The sequence below is a fragment of the Brienomyrus brachyistius genome, chromosome 2 (assembly GCF_023856365.1).
Source record: "Brienomyrus brachyistius isolate T26 chromosome 2, BBRACH_0.4, whole genome shotgun sequence".
In the NCBI taxonomy this organism is placed as follows: Eukaryota; Metazoa; Chordata; class Actinopteri; order Osteoglossiformes; family Mormyridae; genus Brienomyrus; species Brienomyrus brachyistius.
The window spans coordinates 41029567-41048360 of record NC_064534.1 but is presented as its reverse complement, the minus strand read 5'-3'; the positions used below and the strand labels follow the sequence as shown (position 1 = coordinate 41048360).

The 18794-nt window shown below is 44.2% G+C and overlaps 14 non-coding genes and 2 pseudogenes across 14 annotated transcripts; all 16 read right to left on the bottom strand.

The window, feature by feature from the left end:
• Positions 1–505: 505 nt before the first annotated feature.
• Positions 506–624, bottom strand: LOC125733447 (5S ribosomal RNA). Its single transcript, XR_007392793.1, has one exon. It is a non-coding gene; the product is annotated as a 5S ribosomal RNA (ribosomal RNA).
• A 1077-nt stretch (positions 625–1701) lies between these two features.
• Positions 1702–1820, bottom strand: LOC125732419 (5S ribosomal RNA). Its single transcript, XR_007391799.1, has one exon. It is a non-coding gene; the product is annotated as a 5S ribosomal RNA (ribosomal RNA).
• A 1078-nt stretch (positions 1821–2898) lies between these two features.
• Positions 2899–3017, bottom strand: LOC125734245 (5S ribosomal RNA). The gene has a single exon (XR_007393565.1). It is a non-coding gene; the product is annotated as a 5S ribosomal RNA (ribosomal RNA).
• A 1080-nt stretch (positions 3018–4097) lies between these two features.
• LOC125734139 (5S ribosomal RNA) lies at positions 4098–4216 on the bottom strand. Its single transcript, XR_007393463.1, has one exon. It is a non-coding gene; the product is annotated as a 5S ribosomal RNA (ribosomal RNA).
• A 1079-nt stretch (positions 4217–5295) lies between these two features.
• LOC125732418 (5S ribosomal RNA) lies at positions 5296–5414 on the bottom strand. The gene has a single exon (XR_007391798.1). It is a non-coding gene; the product is annotated as a 5S ribosomal RNA (ribosomal RNA).
• A 1078-nt stretch (positions 5415–6492) lies between these two features.
• LOC125734244 (5S ribosomal RNA) lies at positions 6493–6611 on the bottom strand. Its single transcript, XR_007393564.1, has one exon. It is a non-coding gene; the product is annotated as a 5S ribosomal RNA (ribosomal RNA).
• A 1080-nt stretch (positions 6612–7691) lies between these two features.
• On the bottom strand, positions 7692–7810 carry LOC125734138 (5S ribosomal RNA). The gene has a single exon (XR_007393462.1). It is a non-coding gene; the product is annotated as a 5S ribosomal RNA (ribosomal RNA).
• Positions 7811–8896: 1086 nt separating this feature from the next.
• LOC125734136 (5S ribosomal RNA) lies at positions 8897–9015 on the bottom strand. Its single transcript, XR_007393460.1, has one exon. It is a non-coding gene; the product is annotated as a 5S ribosomal RNA (ribosomal RNA).
• A 1082-nt stretch (positions 9016–10097) lies between these two features.
• On the bottom strand, positions 10098–10216 carry LOC125736640 (5S ribosomal RNA). The gene has a single exon (XR_007395915.1). It is a non-coding gene; the product is annotated as a 5S ribosomal RNA (ribosomal RNA).
• Positions 10217–11292: 1076 nt separating this feature from the next.
• Positions 11293–11411, bottom strand: LOC125735412 (5S ribosomal RNA). Its single transcript, XR_007394708.1, has one exon. It is a non-coding gene; the product is annotated as a 5S ribosomal RNA (ribosomal RNA).
• A 1079-nt stretch (positions 11412–12490) lies between these two features.
• Positions 12491–12609, bottom strand: LOC125730476 (5S ribosomal RNA). Its single transcript, XR_007390799.1, has one exon. It is a non-coding gene; the product is annotated as a 5S ribosomal RNA (ribosomal RNA).
• Positions 12610–13686: 1077 nt separating this feature from the next.
• LOC125735398 (5S ribosomal RNA) lies at positions 13687–13805 on the bottom strand. The gene has a single exon (XR_007394694.1). It is a non-coding gene; the product is annotated as a 5S ribosomal RNA (ribosomal RNA).
• A 1082-nt stretch (positions 13806–14887) lies between these two features.
• On the bottom strand, positions 14888–15006 carry LOC125732264 (5S ribosomal RNA; annotated as a pseudogene).
• Positions 15007–16086: 1080 nt separating this feature from the next.
• LOC125735397 (5S ribosomal RNA) lies at positions 16087–16205 on the bottom strand. The gene has a single exon (XR_007394693.1). It is a non-coding gene; the product is annotated as a 5S ribosomal RNA (ribosomal RNA).
• Positions 16206–17287: 1082 nt separating this feature from the next.
• On the bottom strand, positions 17288–17406 carry LOC125732263 (5S ribosomal RNA; annotated as a pseudogene).
• A 1081-nt stretch (positions 17407–18487) lies between these two features.
• LOC125732043 (5S ribosomal RNA) lies at positions 18488–18606 on the bottom strand. Its single transcript, XR_007391683.1, has one exon. It is a non-coding gene; the product is annotated as a 5S ribosomal RNA (ribosomal RNA).
• Between the last annotated feature and the right edge of the window lie 188 nt (positions 18607–18794).

Below are 18794 nucleotides of genomic sequence, written 5' to 3'. Positions count from 1 at the left end.
ATTCCCACTAACCTAAACATTAAGCTGGCATTGAAGGGTGTGAATTACCCCGGCCAATCTGTTCTTTTAAATACAGCTTTTAGCAAGTTTTGAAAGGAGAAGAGCAGAACTTGCTATGCCAATAATATCGAGTCTTCTGTGGCGAAGTGGTTTTTGCATAGAAAACAAAGCGGTGAGTTGAAGAGGAATAATATCAGTACTTTGTTTAAAACTGTGTGTAAAAAGCTGTCTCTTTATCATTAACAATAAGTTGTAAAACGTGAATGGGGAGTGACAGTCTTCAAGTTTGTGAGAAGATCGCGCCCTGGTGGAATAAAGGCACGAACAGCTTACAGCACCTAGAATTACCAGGAAGTATTTAGAGTAAAACGGTTTCTAAAAGCTGCCTTTATGAATGAGAGAAAAAAAAAAATATATATATATAAAATAGTAAAATGGAAGGGGAGTGATAGATTTAAATTAATCGTGAAGTGGAGCGCCCCCTGTATAAAGTAAAAGTGAGAAAAGCTTACAGCACCTGGTATTCCCAGGTGGTCTCCCATCCAAGTACTAACCAGACCCTACCCTGCTTAGTTTCCGAGATCAGATGAGATCGGGCGTGTTCAGGGTGGTATGGCCGTAAGCGAGAGACGCTACCAAAAACAGCCCTTTTGCATTACACGCATCTATACATGCCAGTTAGTCCCATTGGATCCTACTCCTGGTTTTTTTTTTTTTTATCTGACTCACACTGCAGCCCCACCATCCAATCGGCAGCGCCGGACCCACACCAAACATTCACCAAACTACTCAGCCGGCAGCCTACCACAATTATTCCATTCTTCCCGCATCCGCACACTTCCTTCTTTTTAACTCCTTTTCACTACCGCACAGGTTAATCGCCGCACGTCCCCCGCCGGCAAACATTACTCCTTTGCCTACCGCATGCAGGCTTCTCTTAACGACCCTCTGTTATCAACTCCGCTAACAGCCACAAAATCTCCGCCGCACGAAGCCCACTGGTAGCTGCTGAATCACATGCTTCCCCAAAACGTCGCGCTGTCAGAACACTGGGAGCTACACACACCAACAAGTCCATACTGCAGGCTGCAGCCAGAACAATTTTCTACATTCAAACATCGACGGCCTCTTCTCTCTAAAAATTCACCAGACCGCTTCTACCACCAGCAAAGAAGTTTCCATCCCTAATTCCTCTGTGATTCCCACTAACCTAAACATTAAGCTGGCATTGAAGGGTGTGAATTACCCCGGCCAATCTGTTCTTTTAAATACAGCTTTTAGCAAGTTTTGAAAGGAGAAGAGCAGAACTTGCTATGCCAATAATATCGAGTCTTCTGTGGCGAAGTGGTTTTTGCATAGAAAACAAAGCGGTCAGTTGAAGAGGAATAATATCAGTACTTTGTTTAAAACTGTGTGTAAAAAGCTGTCTCTTTATCATTAACAATAAGTTGTAAAACGTGAATGGGGAGTGACAGTCTTCAAGTTGGTGAGAAGATCGCGCCCTGGTGGAATAAAGGCACGAACAGCTTACAGCACCTAGAATTACCAGGAAGTATTTAGAGTAAAACGGTTTCTAAAAGCTGCCTTTATGAATGAGAGAAAAATATATATATATATATAAAATAGTAAAATGGAAGGGGAGTGATAGATTTAAATTAATCGTGAAGTGGAGCGCCCCTTGTATAAAGTAAAAGTGAGAAAGGCTTACAGCACCTGGTATTCCCAGGAGGTCTCCCATCCAAGTACTAACCAGACCCTACCCTGCTTGGCTTCCGAGATCAGACGAGATCGGGCGTGTTCAGGGTGGTATGGCCGTAAGCGAGAGATGCTACCAAAAACAGCCCTTTTGCATTACACGCGTCTATACATGCCAGTTAGTCCCATTCGATCCTACTCCTGGTTTTTTTTTTTTTTATCTGACTCACACTGCAGCCCCACCATCCAATCGGCAGCGCCGGACCCACACCAAACATTCACTAAACTACTCAGCCGGCAGCCTACCACAATTATTCCATTCTTTCCGCATCCGCACACTTCCTTCTTTTTAACTCCTTTTCACTACCGCACAGGTTAATCGCCGCACGTCCCCCGCCGGCAAACATTACTCCTTTGCCTACTGCATTCAGGCTTCTCTTAACGACCCTCTGTTATCAACTCCGCTAACAGCCACAAAATCTCCTCCGCACGAAGCCCACTGGTAGCTGCTGAATCACATGCTTCCCCAAAACGTCGCGCTGTCAGAACACTGGGAGCTACACACACCAACAAGTCCATACTGCAGGCTGCAGCCAGAACAATTTTCTACATTCAAACATCGACGGCCTCTTCTCTCTAAAAATTCACCAGACCGCTTCTACCACCAGCAAAGAAGTTTCCATCCCTAATTCCTCTGTGATTCCCACTAACCTAAACATTAAGCTGGCATTGAAGGGTGTGAATTACCCCGGCCAATCTGTTCTTTTAAATACAGCTTTTAGCAAGTTTTGAAAGGAGAAGAGCAGAACTTGCTATGCCAATAATATCGAGTCTTCTGTGGCGAAGTGGTTTTTGCATAGAAAACAAAGCGGTCAGTTGAAGAGGAATAATATCAGTACTTTGTTTAAAACTGTGTGTAAAAAGCTGTCTCTTTATCATTAACAATAAGTTGTAAAACGTGAATGGGGAGTGACAGTCTTCAAGTTTGTGAGAAGATCGCGCCCTGGTGGAATAAAGGCACGAACAGCTTACAGCACCTAGAATTACCAGGAAGTATTTAGAGTAAAACGGTTTCTAAAAGCTGCCTTTATGAATGAGAGAAAAAAAATATATATATATATAAAATAGTAAAATGGAAGGGGAGTGATAGATTTAAATTAATCGTGAAGTTGAGCGCCCCCTGTATAAAGTAAAAGTGAGAAAGGCTTACAGCACCTGCTATTCCCAGGTGGTCTCCCATCCAAGTACTAACCAGACCCTACCCTGCTTGGCTTCCGAGATCAGACGAGATCGGGCGTGTTCAGGGTGGTATGGCCGTAAGCGAGAGATGCTACCAAAAACAGCCCTTTTGCATTACACGCTTCTATACATGCCAGTTAGTCCCATTGGATCCTACTCCTGGTTTTTTTTTTTTTTTTATCTGACTCACACTGCAGCCCCACCATCCAATCGGCAGCGCCGGACCCACACCAAACATTCACCAAACTACTCAGCCGGCAGCCTACCACAATTATTCCATTCTTTCCGCATCCGCACACTTCCTTCTTTTTAACTCCTTTTCACTACCGCACAGGTTATTCGCCGCACGTCCCCCGCCGGCAAACATTACTCCTTTGCCTACTGCATGTAGGCTTCTCTTAACGACCCTCTGTTATCAACTCCGCTAACAGCCACAAAATCTCCGCCGCACGAAGCCCACTGGTAGCTGCTGAATCACATGCTTCCCCAAAACGTCGTGCTGTCAGAACACTGGGAGCTACACACACCAACAAGTCCATACTGCAGGCTGCAGCCAGAACAATTTTCTACATTCAAACATCGACGGCCTCTTCTCTCTAAAAATTCACCAGACCGCTTCTACCACCAGCAAAGAAGTTTCCATCCTTAATTCCTCTGTGATTCCCACTAACCTAAACATTAAGCTGGCATTGAAGGGTGTGAATTACCCCGGCCAATCTGTTCTTTTAAATACAGCTTTTAGCAAGTTTTGAAAGGAGAAGAGCAGAACTTGCTATGCCAATAATATCGAGTCTTCTGTGGTGAAGTGGTTTTTGCATAGAAAACAAAGCGGTCAGTTGAAGAGGAATAATATCAGTACTTTGTTTAAAACTGTGTGTAAAAAGCTGTCTCTTTATCATTAACAATAAGTTGTAAAACGTGAATGGGGAGTGACAGTCTTCAAGTTTGTGAGAAGATCGCGCCCTGGTGGAATAAAGGCACGAACAGCTTACAGCACCTAGAATTACCAGGAAGTATTTAGAGTAAAACAGTTTCTAAAAGCTGCCTTTATGAATGAGAGAAAAAAAATATTTATATATATAAAATAGTAAAATGGAAGGGGAGTGATAGATTTAAATTAATCGTGAAGTGGAGCGCCCCCTGTATAAAGTAAAAGTGAGAAAGGCTTACAGCACCTGGTATTCCCAGGAGGTCTCCCATCCAAGTACTAACCAGACCCTACCCTGCTTGGCTTCCGAAATCAGACGAGATCGGGCGTGTTCAGGGTGGTATGGCCGTAAGCGAGAGATGCTACCAAAAACAGCCCTTTTGCATTACACGCGTCTATACATGCCAGTTAGTCCCATTGGATCCTACTCCTGGTTTTTTTTTTTTTTTTATCTGACTCACACTGCAGCCCCACCATCCAATCGGCAGCGCCGGACCCACACCAAACATTCACCAAACTACTCAGCCGGCAGCCTACCACAATTATTCCATTCTTTCCGCATCCGCACACTTCCTTCTTTTTAACTCCTTTTCACTACCGCACAGGTTAATCGCCGCACGTCCCCCGCCGGCAAACATTACTCCTTTGCCTACTGCATGCAGGCTTCTTTTAACGACCCTCTGTTATCAACTCCGCTAACAGCCACAAAATCTCCGCCGCACGAAGCCCACTGGTAGCTGCTGAATCACATGCTTCCCCAAAACGTCGCGCTGTCAGAACACTGGGAGCTACACACACCAACAAGTCCATACTGCAGGCTGCAGCCAGAACAATTTTCTACATTCAAACATCGACGGCCTCTTCTCTCTAAAAATTCACCAGACCGCTTCTACCACCAGCAAAGAAGTTTCCATCCCTAATTCCTCTGTGATTCCCACTAACCTAAACATTAAGCTGGCATTGAAGGGTGTGAATTACCCCGGCCAATCTGTTCTTTTAAATACAGCTTTTAGCAAGTTTTGAAAGGAGAAGAGCAGAACTTGCTATGCCAATAATATCGAGTCTTCTGTGGCGAAGTGGTTTTTGCATAGAAAACAAAGCGGTCAGTTGAAGAGGAATAATATCAGTACTTTGTTTAAAACTGTGTGTAAAAAGCTGTCTCTTTATCATTAACAATAAGTTGTAAAACGTGAATGGGGAGTGACAGTCTTCAAGTTGGTGAGAAGATCGCGCCCTGGTGGAATAAAGGCACGAACAGCTTACAGCACCTAGAATTACCAGGAAGTATTTAGAGTAAAACGGTTTCTAAAAGCTGCCTTTATGAATGAGAGAAAAATATATATATATATATAAAATAGTAAAATGGAAGGGGAGTGATAGATTTAAATTAATCGTGAAGTGGAGCGCCCCTTGTATAAAGTAAAAGTGAGAAAGGCTTACAGCACCTGGTATTCCCAGGAGGTCTCCCATCCAAGTACTAACCAGACCCTACCCTGCTTGGCTTCCGAGATCAGACGAGATCGGGCGTGTTCAGGGTGGTATGGCCGTAAGCGAGAGATGCTACCAAAAACAGCCCTTTTGCATTACACGCGTCTATACATGCCAGTTAGTCCCATTCGATCCTACTCCTGGTTTTTTTTTTTTTTATCTGACTCACACTGCAGCCCCACCATCCAATCGGCAGCGCCGGACCCACACCAAACATTCACTAAACTACTCAGCCGGCAGCCTACCACAATTATTCCATTCTTTCCGCATCCGCACACTTCCTTCTTTTTAACTCCTTTTCACTACCGCACAGGTTAATCGCCGCACGTCCCCCGCCGGCAAACATTACTCCTTTGCCTACTGCATTCAGGCTTCTCTTAACGACCCTCTGTTATCAACTCCGCTAACAGCCACAAAATCTCCTCCGCACGAAGCCCACTGGTAGCTGCTGAATCACATGCTTCCCCAAAACGTCGCGCTGTCAGAACACTGGGAGCTACACACACCAACAAGTCCATACTGCAGGCTGCAGCCAGAACAATTTTCTACATTCAAACATCGACGGCCTCTTCTCTCTAAAAATTCACCAGACCGCTTCTACCACCAGCAAAGAAGTTTCCATCCCTAATTCCTCTGTGATTCCCACTAACCTAAACATTAAGCTGGCATTGAAGGGTGTGAATTACCCCGGCCAATCTGTTCTTTTAAATACAGCTTTTAGCAAGTTTTGAAAGGAGAAGAGCAGAACTTGCTATGCCAATAATATCGAGTCTTCTGTGGCGAAGTGGTTTTTGCATAGAAAACAAAGCGGTCAGTTGAAGAGGAATAATATCAGTACTTTGTTTAAAACTGTGTGTAAAAAGCTGTCTCTTTATCATTAACAATAAGTTGTAAAACGTGAATGGGGAGTGACAGTCTTCAAGTTTGTGAGAAGATCGCGCCCTGGTGGAATAAAGGCACGAACAGCTTACAGCACCTAGAATTACCAGGAAGTATTTAGAGTAAAACGGTTTCTAAAAGCTGCCTTTATGAATGAGAGAAAAAAAATATATATATATATAAAATAGTAAAATGGAAGGGGAGTGATAGATTTAAATTAATCGTGAAGTTGAGCGCCCCCTGTATAAAGTAAAAGTGAGAAAGGCTTACAGCACCTGCTATTCCCAGGTGGTCTCCCATCCAAGTACTAACCAGACCCTACCCTGCTTGGCTTCCGAGATCAGACGAGATCGGGCGTGTTCAGGGTGGTATGGCCGTAAGCGAGAGATGCTACCAAAAACAGCCCTTTTGCATTACACGCTTCTATACATGCCAGTTAGTCCCATTGGATCCTACTCCTGGTTTTTTTTTTTTTTTTATCTGACTCACACTGCAGCCCCACCATCCAATCGGCAGCGCCGGACCCACACCAAACATTCACCAAACTACTCAGCCGGCAGCCTACCACAATTATTCCATTCTTTCCGCATCCGCACACTTCCTTCTTTTTAACTCCTTTTCACTACCGCACAGGTTATTCGCCGCACGTCCCCCGCCGGCAAACATTACTCCTTTGCCTACTGCATGTAGGCTTCTCTTAACGACCCTCTGTTATCAACTCCGCTAACAGCCACAAAATCTCCGCCGCACGAAGCCCACTGGTAGCTGCTGAATCACATGCTTCCCCAAAACGTCGTGCTGTCAGAACACTGGGAGCTACACACACCAACAAGTCCATACTGCAGGCTGCAGCCAGAACAATTTTCTACATTCAAACATCGACGGCCTCTTCTCTCTAAAAATTCACCAGACCGCTTCTACCACCAGCAAAGAAGTTTCCATCCTTAATTCCTCTGTGATTCCCACTAACCTAAACATTAAGCTGGCATTGAAGGGTGTGAATTACCCCGGCCAATCTGTTCTTTTAAATACAGCTTTTAGCAAGTTTTGAAAGGAGAAGAGCAGAACTTGCTATGCCAATAATATCGAGTCTTCTGTGGTGAAGTGGTTTTTGCATAGAAAACAAAGCGGTCAGTTGAAGAGGAATAATATCAGTACTTTGTTTAAAACTGTGTGTAAAAAGCTGTCTCTTTATCATTAACAATAAGTTGTAAAACGTGAATGGGGAGTGACAGTCTTCAAGTTTGTGAGAAGATCGCGCCCTGGTGGAATAAAGGCACGAACAGCTTACAGCACCTAGAATTACCAGGAAGTATTTAGAGTAAAACAGTTTCTAAAAGCTGCCTTTATGAATGAGAGAAAAAAAATATTTATATATATAAAATAGTAAAATGGAAGGGGAGTGATAGATTTAAATTAATCGTGAAGTGGAGCGCCCCCTGTATAAAGTAAAAGTGAGAAAGGCTTACAGCACCTGGTATTCCCAGGAGGTCTCCCATCCAAGTACTAACCAGACCCTACCCTGCTTGGCTTCCGAAATCAGACGAGATCGGGCGTGTTCAGGGTGGTATGGCCGTAAGCGAGAGATGCTACCAAAAACAGCCCTTTTGCATTACACGCGTCTATACATGCCAGTTAGTCCCATTGGATCCTACTCCTGGTTTTTTTTTTTTTTTTATCTGACTCACACTGCAGCCCCACCATCCAATCGGCAGCGCCGGACCCACACCAAACATTCACCAAACTACTCAGCCGGCAGCCTACCACAATTATTCCATTCTTTCCGCATCCGCACACTTCCTTCTTTTTAACTCCTTTTCACTACCGCACAGGTTAATCGCCGCACGTCCCCCGCCGGCAAACATTACTCCTTTGCCTACTGCATGCAGGCTTCTTTTAACGACCCTCTGTTATCAACTCCGCTAACAGCCACAAAATCTCCGCCGCACGAAGCCCACTGGTAGCTGCTGAATCACATGCTTCCCCAAAACGTCGCGCTGTCAGAACACTGGGAGCTACACACACCAACAAGTCCATACTGCAGGCTGCAGCCAGAACAATTTTCTACATTCAAACATCGACGGCCTCTTCTCTCTAAAAATTCACCAGACCGCTTCTACCACCAGCAAAGAAGTTTCCATCCCTAATTCCTCTGTGATTCCCACTAACCTAAACATTAAGCTGGCATTGAAGGGTGTGAATTACCCCGGCCAATCTGTTCTTTTAAATACAGCTTTTAGCAAGTTTTGAAAGGAGAAGAGCAGAACTTGCTATGCCAATAATATCGAGTCTTCTGTGGCGAAGTAGTTTTTGCATAGAAAACAAAGCGGGGAGTTGAAGAGGAATTATATTAGTACTTTGTTTAAAACTGTGTGTAAAAAGCTGTCTCTTTATCATTAACAATAAGTTGTAAAACGTGAATGGGGAGTGACAGTCTTCAAGTTTGTGAGAAGATCGCGCCCTGGTGGAATAAAGGCACGAACAGCTTACAGCACCTAGAATTACCAGGAAGTATTTAGAGTAAAACGGTTTCTAAAAGCTGCCTTTATGAATGAGAGAAAAAAAAAATATATATATATATATATAAAATAGTAAAATGGAAGGGGAGTGATAGATTTAAATTAATCGTGAAGTGGAGCGCCCCCTGTATAAAGTAAAAGTGAGAAAGGCTTACAGCACCTGGTATTCCCAGGAGGTCTCCCATCCAAGTACTAACCAGACCCTACCCTGCTTGGCTTCCGAAATCAGACGAGATCGGGCGTGTTCAGGGTGGTATGGCCGTAAGCGAGAGATGCTACCAAAAACAGCCCTTTTGCATTACACGCGTCTATACATGCCAGTTAGTCCCATTGGATCCTACTCCTGGTTTTTTTTTTTTTTTTATCTGACTCACACTGCAGCCCCACCATCCAATCGGCAGCGCCGGACCCACACCAAACATTCACCAAACTACTCAGCCGGCAGCCTACCACAATTATTCCATTCTTTCCGCATCCGCACACTTCCTTCTTTTTAACTCCTTTTCACTACCGCACAGGTTAATCGCCGCACGTCCCCCGCCGGCAAACATTACTCCTTTGCCTACTGCATGCAGGCTTCTCTTAACGACCCTCTGTTATCAACTCCGCTAACAGCCACAAAATCTCCGCCGCACGAAGCCCACTGGTAGCTGCTGAATCACATGCTTCCCCAAAACGTCGCGCTGTCAGAACACTGGGAGCTACACACACCAACAAGTCCATACTGCAGGCTGCAGCCAGAACAATTTTCTACATTCAAACATCGACGGCCTCTTCTCTCTAAAAATTCACCAGACCGCTTCTACCACCAGCAAAGAAGTTTCCATCCCTAATTCCTCTGTGATTCCCACTAACCTAAACATTAAGCTGGCATTGAAGGGTGTGAATTACCCCGGCCAATCTGTTCTTTTAAATACAGCTTTTAGCAAGTTTTGAAAGGAGAAGAGCAGAACTTGCTATGCCAATAATATCGAGTCTTCTGTGGCGAAGTAGTTTTTGCATAGAAAACAAAGCGGGGAGTTGAAGAGGAATTATATTAGTACTTTGTTTAAAACTGTGTGTAAAAAGCTGTCTCTTTATCATTAACAATAAGTTGTAAAACGTGAATGGGGAGTGACAGTCTTCAAGTTTGTGAGAAGATCGCGCCCTGGTGGAATAAAGGCACGAACAGCTTACAGCACCTAGAATTACCAGGAAGTATTTAGAGTAAAACGGTTTCTAAAAGCTGCCTTTAGGAATAAGAGAAAAAAAATATATATATATATATAAAATAGTAAAATGGAAGGGGAGTGATAGATTTAAATTAATCGTGAAGTGGAGCGCCCCCTGTATAAAGTAAAAGTGAGAAAAGCTTACAGCACCTGATATTCCCAGGTGGTCTCCCATCCAAGTACTAACCAGACCCTACCCTGCTTTGCTTCCGAGATCAGACGAGATCAGGCGTGTTCAGGGTGGTACGGCCATAAGCGAGAGATGCTACCAAAAACAGCCCTTTTGCATTACACGCGTCTATACATGCCAGTTAGTCCCATTGGATCCTACTCCTGTTTTTTTTTTTTTATCTGACTCACACTGCAGCCCCACCATCCAATCGGCAGCGCCGGACCCACACCAAACATTCACCAACCTACTCAGCCGGCAGCCTACCACAATTATTCCATTCTTTCCGCATCCGCACACTTCCTTCTTTTTAACTCCTTTTCACTACCGCACAGGTTAATCGCCGCACGTCCCCCGCCGGCAAACATTACTCCTTTGCCTACTGCATGTAGGCTTCTCTTAACGACCCTCTGTTATCAACTCCGCTAACAGCCACAAAATCTCCGCCGCACAAAGCCCACTGGTAGCTGCTGAATCACATGCTTCAACAAAACGTCGCACTGTCAGAACACTGGGAGCTACACACACCAACAAGTCCATACTGCAGGCTGCAGCCAGAACAATTTTCTACATTCAAACATCGACGGCCTCTTCTCTCTAAAAATTCACCAGACCGCTTCTACCACCAGCAAAGAAGTTTCCATCCCTAATTCCTCTGTGATTCCCACTAACCTAAACATTAAGCTGGCATTGAAGGGTGTGAATTACCCCGGCCAATCTGTTCTTTTAAATACAGCTTTTAGCAAGTTTTGAAAGGAGAAGAGCAGAACTTGCCATGCCAATAATATCGAGTCTTCTGTGGCGAAGTGGTTTTTGCATAGAAAACAAAGCGGTCAGTTGAAGAGGAATAATATCAGTACTTTGTTTAAAACTGTGTGTAAAAAGCTGTCTCTTTATCATTAACAATAAGTTGTAAAACGTGAATGGGGAGTGACAGTCTTCAAGTTTGTGAGAAGATCGCGCCCTGGTGGAATAAAGGCACGAACAGCTTACAGCACCTAGAATTACCAGGAAGTATTTAGAGTAAAACGGTTTCTAAAAGCTGCCTTTAGGAATGAGAGAAAAAAAATATATATATATATAAAATAGTAAAATGGAAGGGGAGTGATAGATTTAAATTAATCGTGAAGTGGAGCGCCCCCTGTATAAAGTAAAAGTGAGAAAGGCTTACAGCACCTGGTATTCCCAGGAGGTCTCCCATCCAAGTACTAACCAGACCCTACCCTGCTTGGCTTCCGAGATCAGACAAGATCGGGCGTGTTCAGGGTGGTATCGCCGTAAGCGAGAGATGCTACCAAAAACAGCCCTTTTGCATTACACGCGTCTATACATGCCAGTTAGTCCCATTGGATCCTACTCCTGGTTTTATTTTTTTTTTTATCTGACTCACACTGCAGCCCCACCATCCAATCGGCAGCGCCGGATCCACACCAAACATTCACCAAACTACTCAGCCGGCAGCCTACCACAATTATTCCATTCTTTCCGCATCTGCACACTTCCTTCTTTTTAACTCCTTTTCACTACCGCACAGGTTAATCGCCGCACGTCCCCCGCCGGCAAACATTACTCCTTTGCCTACTGCATGCAGGCTTCTCTTAACGACCCTCTGTTATCAACTCCGCTAACAGCCACAAAATCTCCGCCGCACGAAGCCCACTGGTAGCTGCTGAATCACATGCTTCCCCAAAACGTCGCGCTGTCAGAACACTGGGAGCTACACACACCAACAAGTCCATACTGCAGGCTGCAGCCAGAACAATTTTCTACATTCAAACATCGACGGCCTCTTCTCTCTAAAAATTCACCAGACCGCTTCTACCACCAGCAAAGAAGTTTCCATCCCTAATTCCTCTGTGATTCCCACTAACCTAAACATTAAGCTGGCATTGAAGGGTGTGAATTACCCCGGCCAATCTGTTCTTTTAAATACAGCTTTTAGCAAGTTTTGAAAGGAGAAGAGCAGAACTTGCTATGCCAATAATATCGAGTCTTCTGTGGCGAAGTGGTTTTTGCATAGAAAACAAAGCGGTCAGTTGAAGAGGAATAATATCAGTACTTTGTTTAAAACTGTGTGTAAAAAGCTGTCTCTTTATCATTAACAATAAGTTGTAAAACGTGAATGGGGAGTGACAGTCTTCAAGTTTGTGAGAAGATCGCGCCCTGGTGGAATAAAGGCACGAACAGCTTACAGCACCTAGAATTACCAGGAAGTATTTAGAGTAAAACGGTTTCTAAAAGCTGCCTTTATGAATGAGAGAAAAAAAAATATATATATATAAAATAGTAAAATGGAAGGGGAGTGATAGATTTAAATTAATCGTGAAGTGGAGCGCCCCCTGTATAAAGTAAAAGTGAGAAAAGCTTACAGCACCTGGTATTCCTAGGTGGTCTCCCATCCATGTACTAACCAGACCCTACCCTGCTTAGCTTCCAAGATCAGACGAGATCAGGCGTGTTCAGGGTGGTATGGCCATAAGCGAGAGACGTGACCAAAAACAGCCCTTTTGCATTACACGCCTCTATACATGCCAGTTGGTCCCATTGGATACTACTAATGTTCTTTTTTTTTTTTATCTGACTCACACTGCAGCACCACCATCCAATCGGCAGCGCCGGACCCACACCAAACATTCACCAAACTACTCAGCCGGCAGCCTACCACAATTATTCCATTCTTTGCGCATCCGCACACTTCCTTCTCTTTAACTCCTTTTCACTACCGCACAGGTTAATCGCCGCACGTCCCCCGCCGGCAAACATTACATCTTTGCCTACTGCATGCAGGCTTCTCTTAACGACCCTCTGTTATCAACTCCGCTAACAGCCACAAAATCTCCGCCGCACGAAGCCCACTGGTAGCTGCTGAATCACATGCTTCCCCAAAACGTCGCGCTGTCAGAACACTGGGAGCTACACACACCAACAAGTCCATACTGCAGGCTGCAGCCAGAACAATTTTCTACATTCAAACATCGACGGCCTCTTCTCTCTAAAAATTCACCAGACCGCTTCTACCACCAGCAAAGAAGTTTCCATCCCTAATTGCTCTGTGATTCCCACTAACCTAAACATTAAGCTGGCATTGAAGGGTGTGAATTACCCCGGCCAATCTGTTCTTTTAAATACAGCTTTTAGCAAGTTTTGAAAGGAGAAGAGCAGAACTTGCTATGCCAATAATATCGAGTCTTCTGTGGCGAAGTGGTTTTTGCATAGAAAACAAAGCGGTCAGTTGAAGAGGAATAATATCAGTACTTTCTTTAAAACTGTGTGTAAAAAGCTGTCTCTTTATCATTAACAATAAGTTGTAAAACGTGAATGGGGAGTGACAGTCTTCAAGTTTGTGAGAAGATCGCGCCCTGGTGGAATAAAGGCACGAACAGCTTACAGCACCTAGAATTACCAGGAAGTATTTAGAGTAAAACGGTGTGTAAAAGCTGCCTTTATGAATGAGAGAAAAATATATATATATATATAAAATAGTAAAATGGAAGGGGAGTGATAGATTTAAATTAATCGTGAAGTGGAGCGCCCCCTGTATAAAGTAAAAGTGAGAAAAGCTTACAGCACCTGGTATTCCCAGGAGGTCTCCCATCCAAGTACTAACCAGACCCTACCCTGCTTAGCTTCCGAGATCAGACAAGATCAGGCGTGTTCAGGGTGGTATGGCCATAAGCGAGAGATGCGACCAAAAACAGCCCTTTTGCATTACACGCCTCTATACATGCCAGTTGGTCCCATTGGATCCTACTCCTGGTTTTTTTTTTTTTTTTTTATCTGACTCACACTGCAGCCCCACCATCCAATCGGCAACGCCGGACCCACACCAAACATTCACCAAACTACTCAGCCGGCAGCCTACCACAATTATTCCATTCTTTCCGCATCCGCACACTTCCTTCTCTTTAACTCCTTTTCACTACCGCACAGGTTAATCGCCGCACGTCCCCCGCCAGCAAACATTACTCCTTTGCCTACCGCATGCAGGCTTCTCTTAACGACCCTCTATTATCAACTCCGCTAACAGCCACAAAATCTCCGCCGCACGAAGCCCACTGGTAGCTGCTGAATCACATGCTTCCCCAAAACGTCACGCTGTCAGAACACTGGGAGCTACACACACCAACAAGTCCATACTGCAGGCTGCAGCCAGAACAATTTTCTACATTCAAACATCGACGGCCTCTTCTCTCTAAAAATTCACCAGACCGCTTCTACCACCAGCAAAGAAGTTTCCATCCCTAATTCCTCTGTGATTCCCACTAACCTAAACATTAAGCTGGCATTGAAGGGTGTGAATTACCCCGGCCAATCTGTTCTTTTAAATACAGCTTTTAGCAAGTTTTGAAAGGAGAAGAGCAGAACTTGCTATGCCAATAATATCGAGTCTTCTGTGGCGAAGTGGTTTTTGCATAGAAAACAAAGCGGTCAGTTGAAGAGGAATAATATCAGTACTTTGTTTAAAACTGTGTGTAAAAAGCTGTCACTTTATCGTTAACAATAAGTTGTTAAACGTGAATGGGGAGTGACAGTCTTCAAGTTTGTGAGAAGATCGCGCCCTGGTGGAATAAAGGCACAAACAGCTTACAGTAGCTATAATTACCAGGCAGTATTTAGAGTAAAACGGTGTGTAAAAGCTGCCTTTATGAATGAGAGAAAAAAAAAAAATATATATATAAAATAGTAAAATGGAAGGGGAGTGATAGATTTAAATTAATCGAGAAGTGGAGCGCCCCCTGTATAAAGTAAAAGTGAGAAAAGCTTACAGCACAGGGTAATCCCAGTAGGTCTTCCATCCAAGTACTAACCAGACTCTATCCTGCTTGGCTTCTGAGATCGGACGAGATCGGGCGTGTTCAGGGTGGTATGGCCATGAGCGCGAAAAACTACCAAAAACAGCCCTTTTGCATTACACGCCTCTATACATGCCAGTTAGTCCCATTGGATCCTACTCCTGTTTTTTTTTTTTTTTTTTATCTGACTCACACTGCAGCCCCACCATCCAATCGGAAGTGCCGGAACCACACCAAACATTCACCAAACTACTCAGCCGGCAGCCTACCACAATTATTCCATTCTTTCCGCATCCGCACACTTCCTTCTCTTTAACTCCTTTTCACTACCGCACAGGTTAATCGCCGCACGTCCCCCGCCAGCAAACATTACTCCTTTGCCTACCGCATGCAGGCTTCTCTTAACGACCCTCTATTATCAACTCCGCTAACAGCCACAAAATCTCCGCCGCACGAAGCCCACTGGTAGCTGCTGAATCACATGCTTCCCCAAAACGTCACGCTGTCAGAACACTGGGAGCTACACACACCAACAAGTCCATACTGCAGGCTGCAGCCAGAACAATTTTCTACATTCAAACATCGACGGCCTCTTCTCTCTAAAAATTCACCAGACCGCTTCTACCACCAGCAAAGAAGTTTCCATCCCTAATTCCTCTGTGATTCCCACTAACCTAAACATTAAGCTGGCATTGAAGGGTGTGAATTACCCCGGCCAATCTGTTCTTTTAAATACAGCTTTTAGCAAGTTTTGAAAGGAGAAGAGCAGAACTTGCTATGCCAATAATATCGAGTCTTCCGTGGCGAAGTGGTTTTTGCATAGAAAACAAAGCGGTCAGTTGAAGAGGAATAATATCAGTACTTTGTTTAAAACTGTGTGTAAAAAGCTGTCTCTTTATCATTAACAATAAGTTGTAAAACGTGAATGGGGAGTGACAGTCTTCAAGTTTGTGAGAAGATCGCGCCCTGGTGGAATAAAGGCACAAACAGCTTACAGTAGCTATAATTACCAGGCAGTATTTAGAGTAAAACGGTGTGTAAAAGCTGCCTTTATGAATGAGAGAAAAATATATATATATATATAAAATAGTAAAATGGAAGGGGAGTGATAGATTTAAATTAATCGTGAAGTGGAGCGCCCCCTGTATAAAGTAAAAGTGAGAAAAGCTTACAGCACCTGGTATTCCCAGGAGGTCTCCCATCCAAGTACTAACCAGACCCTACCCTGCTTAGCTTCCGAGATCAGACAAGATCAGGCGTGTTCAGGGTGGTATGGCCATAAGCGAGAGATGCGACCAAAAACAGCCCTTTTGCATTACACGCCTCTATACATGCCAGTTGGTCCCATTGGATCCTACTCCTGGTTTTTTTTTTTTTTTTTTATCTGACTCACACTGCAGCCCCACCATCCAATCGGCAACGCCGGACCCACACCAAACATTCACCAAACTACTCAGCCGGCAGCCTACCACAATTATTCCATTCTTTCCGCATCCGCACACTTCCTTCTCTTTAACTCCTTTTCACTACCGCACAGGTTAATCGCCGCACGTCCCCCGCCAGCAAACATTACTCCTTTGCCTACCGCATGCAGGCTTCTCTTAACGACCCTCTATTATCAACTCCGCTAACAGCCACAAAATCTCCGCCGCACGAAGCCCACTGGTAGCTGCTGAATCACATGCTTCCCCAAAACGTCACGCTGTCAGAACACTGGGAGCTACACACACCAACAAGTCCATACTGCAGGCTGCAGCCAGAACAATTTTCTACATTCAAACATCGACGGCCTCTTCTCTCTAAAAATTCACCAGACCGCTTCTACCACCAGCAAAGAAGTTTCCATCCCTAATTCCTCTGTGATTCCCACTAACCTAAACATTAAGCTGGCATTGAAGGGTGTGAATTACCCCGGCCAATCTGTTCTTTTAAATACAGCTTTTAGCAAGTTTTGAAAGGAGAAGAGCAGAACTTGCTATGCCAATAATATCGAGTCTTCTGTGGCGAAGTGGTTTTTGCATAGAAAACAAAGCGGTCAGTTGAAGAGGAATAATATCAGTACTTTGTTTAAAACTGTGTGTAAAAAGCTGTCACTTTATCGTTAACAATAAGTTGTTAAACGTGAATGGGGAGTGACAGTCTTCAAGTTTGTGAGAAGATCGCGCCCTGGTGGAATAAAGGCACAAACAGCTTACAGTAGCTATAATTACCAGGCAGTATTTAGAGTAAAACGGTGTGTAAAAGCTGCCTTTATGAATGAGAGAAAAAAAAAATATATATATATAAAATAGTAAAATGGAAGGGGAGTGATAGATTTAAATTAATCGAGAAGTGGAGCGCCCCCTGTATAAAGTAAAAGTGAGAAAAGCTTACAGCACAGGGTAATCCCAGTAGGTCTTCCATCCAAGTACTAACCAGACTCTATCCTGCTTGGCTTCTGAGATCGGACGAGATCGGGCGTGTTCAGGGTGGTATGGCCATGAGCGCGAAAAACTTCCAAAAACAGCCCTTTTGCATTACACGCCTCTATACATGCCAGTTAGTCCCATTGGATCCTACTCCTGTTTTTTTTTTTTTTTTTTATCTGACTCACACTGCAGCCCCACCATCCAATCGGAAGTGCCGGAACCACACCAAACATTCACCAAACTACTCAGCCGGCAGCCTACCACAATTATTCCATTCTTTCCGCATCCGCACACTTCCTTCTCTTTAACTCCTTTTCACTACCGCACAGGTTAATCGCCGCACGTCCCCCGCCAGCAAACATTACTCCTTTGCCTACTGCATGCAGGCTTCTCTTAACGACCCTCTATTATCAACTCCGCTAACAGCCACAAAATCTCCGCCGCACGAAGCCCACTGGTAGCTGCTGAATCACATGCTTCCCCAAAACGTCACGCTGTCAGAACACTGGGAGCTACACACACCAACAAGTCCATACTGCAGGCTGCAGCCAGAACAATTTTCTACATTCAAACATCGACGGCCTCTTCTCTCTAAAAATTCACCAGACCGCTTCTACCACCAGCAAAGAAGTTTCCATCCCTAATTCCTCTGTGATTCCCACTAACCTAAACATTAAGCTGGCATTGAAGGGTGTGAATTACCCCGGCCAATCTGTTCTTTTAAATACAGCTTTTAGCAAGTTTTGAAAGGAGAAGAGCAGAACTTGCTATGCCAATAATATCGAGTCTTCCGTGGCGAAGTGGTTTTTGCATAGAAAACAAAGCGGTCAGTTGAAGAGGAATAATATCAGTACTTTGTTTAAAACTGTGTGTAAAAAGCTGTCTCTTTATCATTAACAATAAGTTGTAAAACGTGAATGGGGAGTGACAGTCTTCAAGTTTGTGAGAAGATCGCGCCCTGGTGGAATAAAGGCACAAACAGCTTACAGTAGCTATAATTACCAGGCAGTATTTAGAGTAAAACGGTGTGTAAAAGCTGCCTTTATGAATGAGAGAAAAAAAAAAAATATATATATAAAATAGTAAAATGGAAGGGGAGTGATAGATTTAAATTAATCGTGAAGTGGAGCGTCCCCTGTATAAAGTAAAAGTGAGAAAAGCTTACAGCACCAGGTATTCCCAGGAGGTCTCCCATCGAAGTACTAACCAGACCCTACCCTGCTTGGCTTCCGAGATCGGATGAGATCGGGTGTGTTCAGGGTGGTATGGCCATAAGCGAGAGATGCGACCAAAAACAGCCCTTTTGCATTACACGCCTCTATACATGCCAGTTGGTCCCATTGGATCCTACTCCTGTTTTTTTTTTTTTTTTATCTGACTCACACTGCAGCCCCACCATCCAATCGGAAGTGCCGGAACCACACCAAACATTCACCAAACTACTCAGCCGGCAGCCTACCACAAT